General features: G+C 37.7%; 1 protein-coding gene across 4 annotated transcripts in view; it reads left to right on the top strand.

Moving 5' to 3' along the window:
* IGSF11 (immunoglobulin superfamily member 11) overlaps positions 1-13,137 on the top strand; it is a 194,380-nt gene that overhangs the window by 94,088 nt on the left and 87,155 nt on the right. The window contains exon 1 of one of the 4 annotated variants that reach the window (XM_053220896.1): positions 7,725-9,279. The exons of the other annotated variants lie outside the window; for them this stretch is intronic. The gene's annotated coding sequence lies outside the window, so the exon portion shown is untranslated. Of the gene's footprint in view, positions 1-7,724; positions 9,280-13,137 lie in introns of those variants that run through there. 4 annotated transcript variants of the gene reach the window in all.

Below are 13,137 nucleotides of genomic sequence, written 5' to 3'. Positions count from 1 at the left end.
AGATGCTTTAAGTGTCTGCCAGAGGTTTGGGCAGAATTTCTACACAGAATTTGATGTTCACTTTGTCTGACTCTCTTCTTTCCAGGCTTTTCCCTCACCGTCTGGTGGCTCTGGTTTCCCTGAGCTACTTTCCCAGGTTCTTCTGATCATTAAGAGGTTGGGTTGTTTTAAAATGGGAGTTTAGCTGTTTAGCACCATGACTGTGGCTGTTCTTAGGGCAAAGCTGCAGACTTGCACCCCGTCCCATGCTGGTCACTTCTTCCAAGTTTAGACTTCCCTTCCAAGCATGTTGCTTCTCTTCACTTACCAGAGCCGTCAGGTGGTGGTTTTTTATATTGTCCAGAGTGTTAGTTGTTATTTGTGGGAATTTTAGTTCATTAGAAGCTGACTCTTCCATGACAGGGGTAGATCTTGCAATGATTTTTCCCCAAGTATCTTTATCTCAGTAACTTCTAAGAAGGGAGGTTAGGTTGAATGACCTTTTAGCTCACTTTTAACCAGTACGATCCCTTGAGTTTAAAATTATTTTTAAGGTAACTAGATGGCCTGTTTTTGGATTCTGTGCTTGAGTATTGAGTTATTAACAAAAGTGACTTGGTGTTTGCTAACCTAGGAATGGCTCCCATCCTTCTGCCAAAAAGCTGGTGAGTTTTTCTATTGGAGTTTTAGTTTCCAGGTGCTATGGCCACAGTGAGCGTGTTTCCTGTTGTATTATCTTATTTATTCCCTGTAAACAAGGCTGCTGGGGAATCCCAGTTGAATCTCTGTGACCTCATGCCAGAAGAAGCCCTCCCTATTCTTGGGTACACTTTATGCACTGTGCAGGGGTGGCCCCTGGCTCTGAGTCTAGCTGGCTCTGAAATAGGAGTCTGAAGGAAGGCAGAACAAGCAGATGCCACACAGAACCTCAGAGGGTGGCCTGTAGGATGACTCTTCTTCTCAAAGCTTTTTCTGTTTCCCCTTCATCTCTCATCCCTCCATCATACCCTTCCCCTGCTTTGCTCATCACTCTTCTCCCTCCTCTCCCCATTCTGCTTATTAATTATTAAATTAACATCCCAAATCATGACGAAATAGTGTCTTCATGTTTCCTTACCAGTAATATATTATTTTACTGTTTAAATTGTTTAATTTGAAATCTAGGTATTGTATATTTCTAGGCAGATGTCTCTTGTAGTACCTTGCCTTCCTAAGTTTGTGGGGTAGCTGACAGTAGTGTGATAGAACAGTGAAGAGTGAAGCAAGTAAGTCTATGAAGCCTCCCAATTATTTGGGAATGGAAATACCTGGAGAAGCTAGGAGTATAGGCAAGATAATTTTTTATCTATTAATTTCTGTTGGTTCTTTGTTTAAAGTCCTCATTTATTATATATTTTTGGTAGTTATATGGATGTTTCAAGGAGTGTTATGGAAGAAGTGTTGGGTGGGGAAAAAGCTTGGGTAGTAGAATCTCAAATATTTTACTCAGACTGTAGGTTGGCCTCTAAAATGTACAGTCAGGGAGACTGAACACAAGTAGATTGAGGAATCTATACTCTTCATGCTCAGCTGGGCATGTTTATTTGTAAAAGACGTTAAGCCCTAATTCAGGAAAACTTCAGAGACTTATTTAGAATGACTAAGAGTGTACAAAAAATGGTCTGTCAGGGAAAGAATGTGCACTACTAGCATTTGGCTCTGTTGACCACTTCCACTTTCTGGAAACTTCTTTTTATTTCTCTGTTTCTTTCTCCTTCTCTGATGGCTTTTTCAGTTTCTATGCAGGGTCTTTCGACACCCAGATTTAGATTGTGTCCTGTAGGCATGTTCATGGCAAAGGGAGGAGTAAAGGAAGAAGAATAGACTCCTTCCTAAAAAGATTCCACAGTGGAACTTTATTATTTGGTTTAGATGCTTAGGAATTCATGAAGTGCAGTTCATGACATTCTAAAGTCAATTGAAATGGACTTTGAATTATCTGTTGCTATATTTGTATTGACTTTCATTTCAGATTTCAGTTGTGACTCCTCTTTTTTCTTTTGTGGAGAAACCTGAAATGATCTTTTTTAAAAAATTTATTTAATTTGAAGTTAGTTAACATATAGTATAGTATTGCTTTCAGGAGTAGAACCCAGTGATTCATCACTTATATACAACACCTAGTGCTCATCCCAGCAAGTTCCCTCCTTAATGCCCATCACCCGTTTAACCCATCACACCACCCTCCAGCAACCCTCAGTTTGTTCTCTGTATTTAAGGGTCTCTTATGGTTTGCCTCCTTTTCTGTTTTTATAATATTTTTTCCTTCCCTTCCCCTGTTTTGTGTCTTAAATTCCACATATGAGTGAAGTCATATGATGTCTTTCTCTGACTGTTTCGCTTAGCATAATACACTGTACTTCTACCCACGTTGCAAATGGCGAGATTTCATTCTTTTTGATGGTTGAGTAATATTCCATTGTACATAGTGTGTGTGTGTGTGTGTGTGTGTGCGTGCACAGTGTATATATTTATCTAGTCTTCAGCCAAAGGACATTTGGGCTCTTTTCATAATTTGGTTATTATTGATAGCACTACTGTAAACATTGGGGTGCATGCACCCCTTCAAATCAGCATTTTTGTAACCTTTGGACAAATACCTAGTAGTGCAATTGCTGGGTCATAGGGTAGTTCTACTTTTAATTTTTTGAGGAAACTTGAGACACAGCGTGGAGAGGTTCTACTCCAGAGGAAGGGCGTGGGTCCATGTGATGCTGGTCCGAAATCATCTTGGGTAGGTTTCATCCTGCCTTTTTTAGTTAGTGATTTTGTTTTGTTTTCTTTCTTTTTTTTAAACCAAGGAATGTATATTCTTCTGGATGGAAGGTTGTCAAGATGTCAGCCCACACTGATGCATGTATAATGTTGGTCAACTTAACCTTTCATGATTCTCGACTTCCTTACCCATATAATAAGTTAAATAGAGTAGATAAGCTTGAAGGTCACTTTCACTTTTGATTCAGTGATTATGCAGACATTAGGGAACTTTGATAAGGCTATTTTAGTAGAGGATTTGAAAGTTAAGCATATCTTTTCTGAGGGAAGAAGGAGGCAGTAATGGATGTGGATTCCATATTTGGGCAGTTTGACCAGAAAAAGGACAGAAATAGGACAATAGTTAGAGGACAGAGCAGGATCAAGAGAAAAATTTCAAAATAACGAAAGGTCTTTGCTGTTTTGAAAGCATAAGGGAAGGAGCCAAAGAAAAGGGAGCAGTTGAAATATGAAGTGGTGGGATGATGGCTCAGATGAGGTCCTGATGGAGGTGGAAGATGCTCTAAGGCAGGGAAGGAGTTATCCTGCCTCCTGTGGATGGGAGAGGAAGGTGAAAGGGCAGGTAAAAGTACAGATGCTCTGGTTGACAGCGAGAGAATTCCTTCACTATCTTCTAGGTGCAGGTGAAAAGTGAGGTGTTTGTTAAGAGTTAGAAGGTTAGGATAGGAGAAGGAGCTCAAGAAAGGTGAACCTTTAGAAGACTGGCTGTGAACTCAGTGAGAGATGAAGAATGGGAATACCAGTTTGAGGTTGGATGGTGAATACAACAGCCAACCTTATTTGTTAGTTTTGTTTTATATTTTTAGACTTATGATTTTTGCTCCCTGGTAACTCTGGCTGTCAGTTGGTCATTGGTACTGTAGACATCTACAGTACTGTAGATTGCTTTGTTGTCACCTTTTTTTGAACCTGAGACCCTATTTCTCAACAAGCTCCTATTGAATTAAGTTTTAAAAGGCATTTTGTCATTTGGGGGCAATAAAAGATGATGTGATTAAGATAAAATTAGTCTTAAATGGATATTCTATTATTAAGTATTGTTATAAATTTTATATTTAATATATGATTTAATGCAGCATTATGAATGAAAAGACATTTGACTTTTCCATTTAACAAGTGGTGTACAGTGTGATTAGAAAAATTGAATATTTTCAAAAATTTTTTTCTCAGTCACTTCTTATGGGGATTTGTCAAGAAGCTCATATTTTGTACTGCTTTTTCCTTGTAGCCCTGAGAAAATGAAGGAACCCATTGTAGCTGCTATTTCAACCTTAGATGGCACATGAAGAGGGTTGGAGATGGAATTAACTCTAAGATTACTGTGTTCCATGTGATTCAAGAGGGCATGTATTGAGCAGTTTTAAGATTACAGATTGTGATTGTTCTTCTACAAAATATTTTTGTCTATGTGATTATATATAAACTAGTTATTGAGTATTACATTTTTGAAAGTATTAATTTCTTTTAAAATACTCTATAAGAGTATTGGCTTACTTTTAAGAATACTTATTTTAAACATTACTGTCTTGGAATAGATTATATATTCTCATGGATCAAATTTCAAAAAAATATAAAATAATACTCCTTGAAAAGTTTCTCTTGTCTCCAGTCCTCCAAGTTTCCCCTCCACAGGTAACCAGTGTTGTTAGTTTTTTAAAAAAGTATCATTCTGGAGTTATTTTAAGCATGGACAATCAAATACATTTATAACCCACCCCATTTTCCTACACAAGCAGTAGCACACTTCACTGTATGCTTTCTTATTCTTTTATGTCTGTGTAACATCTCATTGTATTGATGTGCCATAACTTGTTCCCCCACTGGTGGATACTTAGGTGGTTTCCAGTATTTTATACTATTTTAAACAATGCTAAAATGAGTAAATTTATGCATATATCATTTGCATGTATAACAAGGTTGCTTAATTTAGTTTAAATTAGTCACATAAAATAAAACCCCACTGTCAGATTTTAAGATGATGTCCTTTTGGGAATGAATATAGTAAAGTGCATATTGAAATTTAAGGTTGTGTCAAGACATCAAAAATAAATAATAACCTTAGTTTATCACTCAGTGGTTGCAAGTCTGGTATTCTGTCTTATTTTTAAAAATGTATTTTGAGGTTTTCTTCTAAAATACACTAATAGATAAAAATTTTCAAATTGCTATTCATAAGTACTTTTCTGGCAAATAACACATAATGGAGGCAATCTTATTCCCTGTAAAAGAAAAGCCAGTTGTGATGTTATATTTTCCATATTTTCCCTTTTTTTTCCCATTGGATTTTAAAGTATTGGAGACTTTTTTTTTTTGTAAGATGTAAGAAATTTGATCAGGTGATGCAATATCCAGAGCTGGTAAAAATCGTCATTAGTTAAAGTTGTAGGATTTAATGTTTGTGTTCTTTATTTATATTTCAATATCTCAATATTCCATATTTCAATAACTCTTATATTCTGTTTTTAACCAGTGGTCCTTTACAGATACAAAGTAAATGACATATGACTAAACATAAAGGAGTTTAAAACCTAAGACTACCAAATCCACCAGGCTGTTGCCTGTGATCACCTGAATAGAAAACAACTGACAGGATCACAAGCTGACTAATTTTACATTACTAACTGTTGTACATGCTCCTTGGATATATAGACAGAAGTTCTCAAAATGTGCTGTTTTACTTTTTATTTTTTAAACGTTTTATTTATTTTGAGAGCGAGAGAGAGGAGGGGCAGAGAGGGAGAGACAGAATCCCAAGCAAGCTTTGTGCTGTCAGCACAAGCCCGATGCAGGGCTCTGACTCAGGAAGAACTGTGAGATCATGACCTGAGTCAAAACCAAGAGTCAGACGCTTAACTGACTAAACCACCTGGGTGCCCCTCAAAATGTTCTATTTTAAAAGTTAAGACAATTGAATAATTATTTAATATATTGATTTAAAAAGTGATGTAGAGATAGATGCTATCATGATCTCATTGAACTTGAAAGGTTTGTATATAGTAGTTAACAAACACTGATATTGGGGAAAGTTAAGGAGAAAAAAAGGATATTGGAGGCTGTAATCAGTGTATTCTATATCTGCATTTGGAAAAGCAATTGTTACTTATTAGAAACTCTCTGGAAGCTCTTTGCATTTATTTGTCATGTACAGTACTTTATATTAAATGCTTTGCACAGTGCCATGGGAATCCCACCACAGTAAATTATAATTTAATTATTTCTGAAAATCCTTACAGCACCCACATTCAAAGGTAGCTCTCCAGGGTCAGTGGGAGAGAGGAAGGAAGATAAGCTTTGTATCTGTTCTCTAAGCTGTTAACTTAATGGCATCCCCAGACTGAGACATTGCCTGGTGTCGTTATCAGAATATGTACTTCTGGGTACCACCCCAGGTGTACTGTCTGAGAGTCAGGAATTATTTATAATGAATGACAGAGAAGCCATTTGGGAATTGGTAAGGACACAGGGAACAGGGGGCAGAAACATTGGGTAAATAGTTTGAAGGAAGTGGCCAAATCATAGGCTTTGCTACCAGATTGTTCCTTGTAAAAATCCCACCATTAATCTAGTGCCAGATCTGTGTTTTCTGTTGTCCTTGAAATGCTAACCTACACCTGACCCAGAACTGCAGAATTTCAGATTAGAGAGATACTTTAATCTTTCCTAAGAAGCTGAGCTTGCTTCAAGCTTTATTAACTTAGTTCATGATTATCTAAAATAGTCTTAGTCCTGTTTACTAGGTAATTCTGCCTATGTTAGTCTTGAAATAGTGAAGCCAAATGTCATTGGGATCCAGGCACATATTGCCAGTTGCCAGCAAGGTAACTACTTGGACATTCCTAGACAGCTCAAACCGAGTAGGCCTGTACTCATCATCTTGCCCCAGACCTGATCCTCTCTCTTTCATTCTTTCAATGTACTAGGCACTGAGTATCCCAAAGTGAATAAAACAAGGTATGTTCCCCATCTTTAGACTTTAGTGCAGTGGGGATTTAATGAAGGTTTGACACTTTGAAAAGATCATCTCTGTGTGTAGAATGAATTCGAGTGAATTAAGGATGGTGGCAGGGAGACTGATGAAGAGGCTGTTGGAGAAATCAAGTACAGTGCTGGTGAATAGGGAGGGAGTGGTGGATGAATGGAACAGATTTTAGAATTAGAATCAGTGGCACTGGTGATTGATAGATTAAATGTGGGGGGCTTGGGGGAGCAGATGTCAAAGGTGATTCCCAAGCACCAGCATTAGTCGGAGATGATAGAACTGGACACTGGGGAACAGGTCTGGGGCAGAGGGGCAAGAGTTCATGTTTGAACTATCTTTAGGAAAGTCAGGTATCCCTTGTACATTTCCTTTTGTCAGTGTCCTCTTCACCCTGGCCATCATCTGACATGTCTCATCATGACTTGTCTCACTCTTTTTTTTCCTAATTTCTTTCAGTCCTTCAAGCTGCTTTGTTATTTCATACATCTTTTCTTTGCATTGCCTTCAGTGTGGTTTGCTTTCCTTCCATCCCCTTTCCCACGTCATTCTCTTCCTGTTTACCTAGCCTCTGAAGCCCTGCTCAGGTGTCACTGTTCGTGTGAATCATTTGTGTGTCATCTCCAGATGAAATCACTGTCTTCTCTGTTCTATTTCTCTGCCCCATGCTCATCCCCGTAATTTGCACATAGAGCCCTGAACTTGAATCATGTGCCTACTTCTCTGTCTTAGACTTAACAGGTTATGAACTCCTTGGGGGTTGGGCCTACTATATCTTTTGTCTTTGTATTCTAAACATAATCGTTGGCCTGTGGTGGGCTTCAGTCATTGTTTACTGAAGTAAATGGAGCCAAAGTTGGTAGCAAGTGTTGCGAGGCTTTGGTAATTAATAGAAATTCAAAGTGTTTGAAATATACATTTCAGCAACACACTGGCTCTGTGTTGCTCTCAGAGCCAGTCCAATTCTAGACAGTGCTTGGGTTATAAACACAGATTGATGTGAGTATAATTGCTCTACTTCAGGTATACTTTGACCAGTTTGGTATCGGGTAGCTTGAAGGACAGCCTTTAGGAGTGCATAAAGGTTTGCAGTTTGGCACGATTAAAAAATACCAGCTTTATTGAGATATAATTTACATACCATAAAATCTACCCATTTAAAGTGTGTAATTTGATGGTTTTCAGTATACAGATTTGTATATCCTTCACTATAATCTAACTTTAGAATGTTTTTATCCCTCTAGAAAGAAAACTTGTACCCATTTGGTCACTCTCCAGTCTCTCCCATCCCGTCAGAATGTTGGCAACCTCTATAGAGTTTCCTGTTCTGGACATCTCTTATCGATGGAATCATATAATATGTAGTCTTTTGTGACTGGCTTCTTTCACTTAGCATGTTTCTGAAATTCATCCATGTTTTAGCATGTTTTTTTATCATTGAATAATATTACATGCATGGATGTACAAATTTCTGTTTATCCATTTGTCAGTTGATGGACCTTTGGATTTTCTATTTTTTGGCTGTCATGAATACTGCTATGAACATTTATGTACAAGTTTCTGAGTGGATGTGTTTTAATTTTTCTTGGATATATACCTAGGAATGGAATTGCTGGATCTTGTAGTCCTCTGTTTAACTGCCAAACTATTTTCCAAAGTGGCCACACCATTTCTCTACGTTCTCCCCAGCACTTGTTATTGTCTTTTTATTTTGCCATTTTAGCGGGTTTGAAGTGATATCTCATTGTAGATTTGCATTTTCCTAATAACTAATAATGGTGAATATCATTTCATATGTTTATTGGCCATTCATATATTTTCTTAGGAGAAATGTCTTATTCATAAACCCTTTGTCTATTAAAAAGTTTTTTTAAGTTTATTTATTTTGAGAGAGAGACAGTATGAATGGGGGAGGGGCAGAGAGAGAGGAAGAGAGAATCCCAAGCACTGTAGCACAGAGCCCAATGAAGTGCTCGAACTCACAAAATTGTGACATTGTGACTTGAGCCAAAACTGAGTCTCATGCTTAACCAGCTGAGCCACCCAGGCACCCTGCCCTTTATCCATTTTTAATTGGGTTATCTTTTTATTATTAAAATTAAAGATTTGTACCTCTCATCAGACATATGATTTACAATTTTCTCTCATTCTGTTGGTTGTCTTTTCACTTTGATGGTATCATTAGAAGCACAAAGGTTTTAATTTTGACCCAGTTTAATTTATCAGTTTTTTTCTCTTGTTGTTTGTGCTTTTGGTATCATGTTTAAAAAATCATTGATTAACTCTGGTGCAATTTCTTGAGCCTGTCTTTTTCCCCTGAATTTTTTAAAGTTCAATCGTAACTTGTTTGGGAGTCTGTGGACTTGTTATGGCCCCCAGGATCAGACTCACAACACCCTATCCATAGGTCAAATAGGCCAAAACTGATGTGTGCTTGGAAATGGGGATGAGGATGGTGGCTATTTGTCCTGCCAATCTTGGAAAGGTATTTGCTAGAATCTGTTAATCTGGTGAGTAAAGGCTTTTCGAATGTACAAACAGGTTTTGTGCTTTTTTACTTAATGTTCAGGGAACACCATTTAAATTAACTATGCCCTGGAATCTCAGACTATGGTTTTAACTTGTATGGAATAAGCACTTTACAAAAGGGTAGTATTTGGGTGAAGTTTACCAGTGGGTTGATGATTTGAGACCTGTAATATACAGACTTAGGTCTGCTGTGTGCAGTTTTCAAAATGCTAACTGTGGTAGTCTTTCTTACTTATTTCACATTTTGGAATATAGGTTGTTTGTGAATGTTTTTGGTACATTTCCCTGCTCTTCCTCTGAGTGCCAGTTTAAGGAATTGCTAATTGTCCTTTCTTGCTGGAAAGTACTGATTTCCATTTGAATATAACAGTCTTTTGGCTAAAACTTTCCTATGGTTGATTTGAGCAAATACAAGAAGCCTTCTGTTTGTGGACTGAATGTTCAGCCAGCCGTGACGTAGTCACTATTATCAATGAAGCTTATTCATCAGTCTCCATGCTGGTGCATTGTACAGGGCTTGCAGGGGATCCTGGACATTTTGAATGGCGAGCTTCTCCTTTGCTTACCTCCATACACTGTTGGTATTAAGTGATTCTGTTTTCTGTCTTTTCCAGACCTTGTGGATAATTAGATCTTTTTGTTTTCTGTTGATTCCCAAAAGTGTCTTGCAGATGGGTAAGCACTGATTGAGAATTTGTTCATTTCTGATAACAAGATGGCAATTAATGCTGTTTGGAGATAGTTTTATGTTCTCTTATATGTGAACATTTGTCTTATATCCAACGCCACTTTACAAAGACACGGGCAACATTATGTTTTATAAACTAAAATGAAGTGGCAGCTGATGATCGTAGATTAAAAGCTTATTACTCTTTAGGTAAATTAAACTGTTTAATCTTGTATACTTGTTGAATAATTAGATTAAATTCACAGGTTAATTGCTGAATTTCACTTGTATAGATACAGCTGTAAAGATACACAAGGGGCTCTTTGTCCTAGTTCATGACCAGAATGAAGTAGAAGTTGATATAAAGCTAAGTCTATTGTATCCTTTGGTAAAATCATGTGCCCTGAAATATAGCAGGCACTTATTATAGAGCCTGATAAAACACAATCGGACCACCATAACATGGAGACTGGGCCTGTCCCACAACAAGAGGATGACAGTGTTATGATAAGTGGTAATCCCGTGTGTGTTAATTGTGGCAAAAGAGGGGTATAAATACCCATGATAGAACAGTATTTGATTTGTTTCTGACTACATCTAACCACAGGCTTACTTTTTTTCCCAATATTCCATGAAAAATGGTATATGCTTGCGCCACACTCCCTTCCACTGTTGCTTTCTCTCAAGAGTCACTGAGTTTCAGGGACTCACTAAATCTGTGAGAGGGAGAAGCTATTCTAGGGAGAAGCTTATCTCTGGGTCTTTGAAGACTGGGAGCTCCAGAGGCTCTGGCTGACTCACCAGTTTTCATTTGAGGGACTCACATTTTCCCTAGTGACATTTCACGGCATATTAATTTCTTCCAGGCAAGAAACCTCCTTCCCTGCCGGCAGCACCACACACACTTGTGTTATACCGCCTCCCCCCACCTCCCTTTAGAGATTCCCTGAACCCATAGGATTCTCTGGATTGAAGATGAGTCTTGGTTTGATACTTACTGAGTTAAGTACTTCAGGTCAGCTGTGGTCCAGAACTAACTAGAGGGTTTCAGGAGACCCTAGAGTTGTCCTGGGGTCAGTAGTGAAAGAACTGTTTGTATTTTTTTATCTCTCTATTCTCTTTTTATCTCTCATGGTGTCTAAAATACTGCTTTCTACATGGAGTGTGCAAAACAAATGTGTTGGCTATACCTCTTTCCTTGTTCTGTGTGTGTGTGTGTGTGTGTGTGTGTGTGTGTGTGTGTGTGTGTTATCAAGGCCCAATATCATTCTAGAATTTCACATTTCACCCCGGATACCTCCCGTTTCTCAGCAGCACACACCTCATACTTGTATTTAGTGAACTTTCACATTTTCATTCTAGAATTTCCCATTTCATCCTGATCTCTCTCCTTTCAGTAACCCACTCATCCTTGTTCCTACTGCTCTCCCTCTTGTATAATCAGACCACCTATTGAATTAAATGAACAACTGTCTAATTGTAGATTTTGATACCTATTGGTAAGCGAGGAATACTATACATTCCTACCTTTGAAACATTTCTCTAAGCCATTCTTTCTTGACTGTTTTCCTTGATATAATGCAGCTTCTCTTTACTTCCCACCTAGATTATTCCAGTATGTTCATAACTGGTATCTGCCCCTCCTTCTGTTCTGTCTCCCTTCAAATCTATCTACCATACTGCTGCCAGAATAACTTGAATGAAGATACAAATACAGCCTTCTCTGGGTAATACAAATGTTCAGTGGTTCCCTCTTGTGTTTTAGGTAAAAAGCCCAAAGCCTAAACGTTAAAGTCATGCAAGTCTCTTGCAATTTCTTTGTAGCTTAACTTCCTGCACTTATACTGTTTATTACTATGCCTCAAAGTTTATGCTCCAAACATGCCATCCACTTTTATGACCCCCAAGCTTTTTCAGATGCTCTTCCTTCCCTAGAATGCATTTCCCTTCTCACTGTCTCTGGTTAACCCCCACTTATCCCTTATAGCTTAAAGGTTATCTCCTCTCTGGAGCCACTGTTAAATCTCACAAGTTTTTCTCCTCATCTGTGCTCATATCATATGTGTAGAACAGCATGTAGTGCTAGCGGTATGTCACTTTATTGCATTACTTCTCAAACTATTTGTGGGCTGACATTTTGTAAAAAGTGTAATAAAAATGAAATACTAGAAAAATGAAATGTAAAAAAGACATACAAAATAGAAGCCTCATTTATAAATGACTAGATTCAACAGACCTAAAATTACTGGTAAATTGCTATAAAGGTTTTATAGCAGCACTTTCAACAATAGCTAAATTATGGAAAGAGCCTAAATGTCCATCAACGGACGAATGGATAAAGAAGATGTGGTTTATATACACAATGGAATACTACTTGGCAATGAGAAAGAATGAAATCTGACCATTTGTAGCAACATGGATGGAAGTGGAGAGTGTTATGCTAAGTGAAATAAGTCAAGCAGAGAAAGATACCATATGTTTTCACTCATATGTGGATCCTGAGAAGGTCAACAGAAGATGGCAGGGGTGGGAGAGGTGAAGGGGGTGAAAAAAGTTACAGAGAGGGAAGGAGGCAAACCATAAGAGACTCTTAATGCTGAGAACAAACTGAGAGGGTTGATAGGGGGTGGGGGAGAGAGGAAAGTGGGTGATGGGCATTGAGGAGGGCACCTGTTGGGATGAGCACTGGGTGTTGTATGGAAACCAATTTGACAATAATTATATTAAAAAAATAAAAAAACATGAGGATTTTAAATCTGCCCCCCCCCAAAAAACAATAGCCAAATTATGGAAAGAGCTCAAATGTCCATCCATGTTGTATGCAAATGACAAATCACTAAATTCTACTCCTGAAACCAATACTACACTGTATTGAATTTAAATTAAAAAAAAAAGAAAAAAATTGCTGTAAAGTTTTCTAAATGTTTACTCTCCATTTCTGAACTTGCTATTTTCTTGTAGACCGACAACAAACAATTCAGGGGTTGGCATGAATAGCATTGCTTTATAACATTTATCAAACTGTTGTATAGTTTTTGCATGTATGACATTTACTTTTCTCACTAGACAGGGACTGTGTCTTATTTATCTTAATTTTCTTGTATTTTCCTTTGTATGCCTTCTTATCCTTTGTCTCCTAACCTCCCCACCTTATAACCTTTAAGATTATAAG

This window comes from Acinonyx jubatus, chromosome C2 (assembly GCF_027475565.1).
Source record: "Acinonyx jubatus isolate Ajub_Pintada_27869175 chromosome C2, VMU_Ajub_asm_v1.0, whole genome shotgun sequence".
In the NCBI taxonomy this organism is placed as follows: Eukaryota; Metazoa; Chordata; class Mammalia; order Carnivora; family Felidae; genus Acinonyx; species Acinonyx jubatus.
This window is presented reverse-complemented; position numbering and strand designations above follow the sequence as displayed.